Here is a 4,333-nt window from a genome sequence, read left to right as displayed (position 1 = left end):
GCATCTTTTGTTGATTAATACCTCGGATGCATAGTAACTGCCTAAGACACATTCTCTCTGTGTAGTAAAAATGAACTTGCAACCAGTAACGTGGGAATGCTAGAAATGTCTCATCTTCCCCCCTAAATCAAATGAAATCTGAGTCAAAATCTCCATCCCACTAAGCTCGTGGAAAATTCAATCTGTCTTTGTGGGAACCTGCCCCCAGCTCTTCATGGGGCCACACGGCCGTCCTGAGGGCATCACTCTGAGAAGAAATATTCTGGAAGGTCTTCTGCTCTTCCGTCCACATGGCCCACTGTGGGGGAAGTGGCCCACCTCCCTGCAGGTTTGTGAGGATGCCACCCCCCCCCCAAGCAGCTTCGCACCCGGGCTTTCCGGCATTGTGACATGTCTTCCTGCAGGCCACCACCCCCTCCTTGGTCCCTCCATGCCTGCAGCCTCCTCCCTGGGCAGTGTCCCAAACAGTGTGGTGTAACACACACGAATGCACAAATTACTCACACACACACATCACACCAGGGAGGAAGAGCAGCTGTGCAAGTCATTTCCGTCCTGAGAGTGGACATGAGGCAAGACCTTTTTGGGGACAGAAGAGGAAAAATGTGAGCTCAAAGCTTTTTGGGTTTTTTACACGTTAGTAAGTCATCCAACTCGGCCGGTAGCCGTTCCTTCCTCATTAACACTGCAGACTCCTTACGCAGCATAGGCACCTTCGCTTAATACTAATAAATCTAGCCGTTAATACCACCGGGATATTAACCTTGGAAACGTGAGTTCACCATCGGTCCCAGATCCTCACGAACGGCAGCTGAATCGCAGGATTACATAAGAATTGTGTAAGAATTCCGGTGCCCTGCCTGACGCAGTGTGTGCTCGGCAACCTGGAAAAAGATCCACTCAGTTCAACGCGTCCTGGCAAGTCCCGCGGGATGCCAAAGCCTCAGTCTCACCGAGAAAGCTCTGCGGGGTGGGCGTTGTCAAAAACTCCCCGAAGAGCTCACGGCAGTTCATGGAAGATGCGACGCGACGACGGAGAGGAGGAAGGAGGAAGGTAAATCAAAGCCATAGGGTCGCTTTCCCCAGGCAGGTTGGCAAAAACGTAGCAGGCAGCAGCCCCTGGTGCCAAGGCGGGCAAGAGGGGCGGAGAGTGAAGCAAACCCTCACAGGGCAGCCTTGCAGAAACCTGACTCCGGGAATCCAGCTGCACACGTTCTCCAGGCGGCGGCCCTGAAGCCGAACGTTCAGCGCTTGTAACAAAGGCAGAGGTGTGGAGGCGACCTGGATGTCCACCCAGCGGGACCCTAGCAAATCGTGGCGCAGCCCCTCCCTGCAGCGTCACGCATCTCTACCAAGAACGACAGGATGTGTGTAAGGACGTGGAAGAATGCCCATCTCATTTTTTTCTTAAAAAAAAAAAAAAAGTGATGGGGCGTCTGGGTGGCTCAGTTGGTTGAGCATCCGACTTTGGCTCAGGTCATGATCTCGCAGCTCGTGAGTTCAAGCCCTGCATCGGGCTCTGTGCTGACAGCTCAGAGCCTGGAGCCTGTTTCGGATTCTGTGTCTCCCTCTCTCTCTGCCTCTCCCCGCTTGTACTCTTTCGCTCTCTCCCTCTCAAAAATAAACATTAAAAAAAAAAAAAGCAGCATTATGGTATAATCCATTATGCGCTGATTTAAAAATGTGTGTGTGTTTACACGTAAAGGGAAACTACCCTCGCGTACCGCCCCTTGCCTTGTCTCTCACGTTGGGCTTATTAGACAACAGCCAGTTCCCAGTCATGCTGATCCCTCAGAAACCACCCTCTCTGCACAGAGTGGACAGAAATTGTCCAGATACCATGTCACAACTGGACCTCCAGGACTGTTCTGGACAAGAAAACACTTCTGCAGTGAAGCCCCCAACTGCCACTGCAGTCTCACCTCGTGAAATCGTGTTTCTTTCCAGCATGTGCTTCCCTTTGGAGAAACAACTCTGTAAATGTTTAAAGCCGGCCCTGCTCTGCATGCTGGGTAAAACAGGGTTGCACAGAAAGCCAATGTCAGGAAGTGAAAAGTCAGTGCACTCTGAGAATGAGAACAGGGTGGAAACACAGCTTCGCCCATGTTGAGATGCCCGGACGGCGCAAACCAGAGGGACTCGTGACCAGAAAGACAGAATGACAAGGGGGAGCATGTTGTCAGACGTGCACAGAAATGCAGTCGAATGACAGGGAACGGCTAAGCTTGCCTGTGTCTTGTTTAAAGGGCCACAGACGCAGCTCGCTGCTAATTGCCTCCTTTGAAACTGCTCTTGGTGGCAAGGTGTTCAGGACCATCCCAGCCTGGGGACACACTTTGCTAATCCAGATCCTCACTGAATGTTCCGACTGTTACCTCATTTCAAAGTTACTTTAGTTTTAAAACTTTGACTCCAGATCTTTAACTGTATCCGGAAGTGTTTAAATCTGCTCAATGTTTCTGGTATTAACTCTCCAAAGTTGAGGGAGATAGCCACTGATAATATGTCTTTACAAAACTCTAAGAGAACAGCCGCTTACTTCTGGCTCCCACTTTGCACAGAGGACAGGCTACCTTTGAAGGACAGTCTGCCTGCCCCCCCCCTCCACCAGGGCCAGCCTGGGATCAGGTTCTGGCGTTGGGGAGCTGGTTGTTGAGGGGGACAGGCTACCTTTGAAGGACAGTCTGCCTGCCCCCCCCTCCACCAGGGCCAGCCTGGGATCAGGTTCTGGCGTTGGGGAGCTGGTTGTTGAGGGGGACAGGCTACCTTTGAAGGACAGTCTGCCTGCCCCTGTGCCCCACCAGGCTGGCCTGGGATCAGGTTCTGGGGTTGGGGAGCTGGTTGTTGAGGGGGACAGGCTACCTTTGAAGGACAGTCTGCCTGCCCCCCCCCCCTCCACCAGGGCCAGCCTGGGATCAGGTTCTGGCGTTGGGGAGCTGGTTGTTGAGGGGGACAGGCTACCTTTGAAGGACAGTCTGCCTGCCCCCCCCTCCACCAGGGCCAGCCTGGGATCAGGTTCTGGGGTTGGGGATCTGGCTGTTGAGGGGGACAGGCTACCTTTGAAGGACAGTCTGCCTGCCCCTGTGCCCCACCAGGCTGGCCTGGGATCAGGTTCTGGGGTTGGGGAGCTGGCTGTTGAGGACTGGGTCAGCGGGGGAGGCATGGGCCCTGCGCCCCCTTCTAGGGCCCTCTGGTGTCCCCCTGTATCAGGACAGGCAACGATCTTGGGATCCGCTCTTGGCAAATTGCCTCGGCCCAACCCAGCGGTAGCTGCTGTAAGGACCCGCACCCCCGGGGAGGAGCATGAGCTAGGCTGGGGGGAGGCTGCCCCCTGGTGGTTGGTCCAGCTCATTCCCTTCTTGGCACGCGGAACAAGGTGCCAACATGCGATACCTGCGTTTATTGTAACCACCCGTGTCCCCGTGGAGGGTAGGCGTTGTCGCACGGCTGCTCACAGAGGTGTCCCGTGCACCTGGACACAGAGGTGTCCCGTGCACCTGGACACTGCTGGCTGATAGTGGGTGCTCAGTGAATGTTTGCTGGCCAAATGGTTCACTGGGACACAGATGACCGGCTGAGGTACTGCCCCCAGGCTGGGCATCGATGTCCAATGTGCCCCGTGACCACGTGTGGTACCACAGGTGCTGCCCTGTGCTTCCAGGAAGATGCTGGGTAGGTCCTCCCCCAGAAGGCCCAGTCTGTCCTTCCAGTGACCAGGAACCCCATTTATCCAGGCACACAAGACACATTTATTTCCCGGGCTGAGGCATCCCCCAGGGAGGTTCATTACATGGAGACATGAACAAACAATACGTGAATTCCCAGGGACTTCTCTTCCAGGTCTGCAGTGAACTCTTGCTGGATGGACATCATCTGAAATGCCAGAGAGCAGGTCAGACACTCTCCGGTCTTTGCCTTGGTTCAAACCAATGGATGCTTTGGCTGTATTGGGGCCATAACAGAACTCTGACCATTCAGGTAATGGACACCGCCCCAAGTGCACCTTTTGTTGGCCTGGCCACACACAGGTAAAATTAGATCCTGGAAACCAGAGTGCAGGGAGTGTCTGGTCGAGCCTCACCGGCCAGTTCTCACAACCTCCAGGCCCTCCTGCCGGCATCCATCCCCTGCAGAAGCGAGGGCCCATAAGACTCCAATTCCATGACCTCACATCCCCAGATACAAGACCCACGACTCCTCCAGCTTCACCTTAGGGTCAAGGAGAACCTCCTGATCACTGGACCCGACATTCTGTCCTGTGGCCACAGCCTGGGCTGCACTGTTGCTCAGGGCCTGGACTGAGTCTGTCCTGCCTCCGCGGGCTTCACCCGCA

This window comes from Lynx rufus, unplaced genomic scaffold (genome assembly GCF_022079265.1).
Source record: "Lynx rufus isolate CCGP_SWC_20201006 ecotype Redwood Valley unplaced genomic scaffold, mLynRuf1.p SCAF_10, whole genome shotgun sequence".
In the NCBI taxonomy this organism is placed as follows: domain Eukaryota; kingdom Metazoa; phylum Chordata; class Mammalia; order Carnivora; family Felidae; genus Lynx; species Lynx rufus.
Note: the sequence above shows the minus strand (reverse complement) of the source record.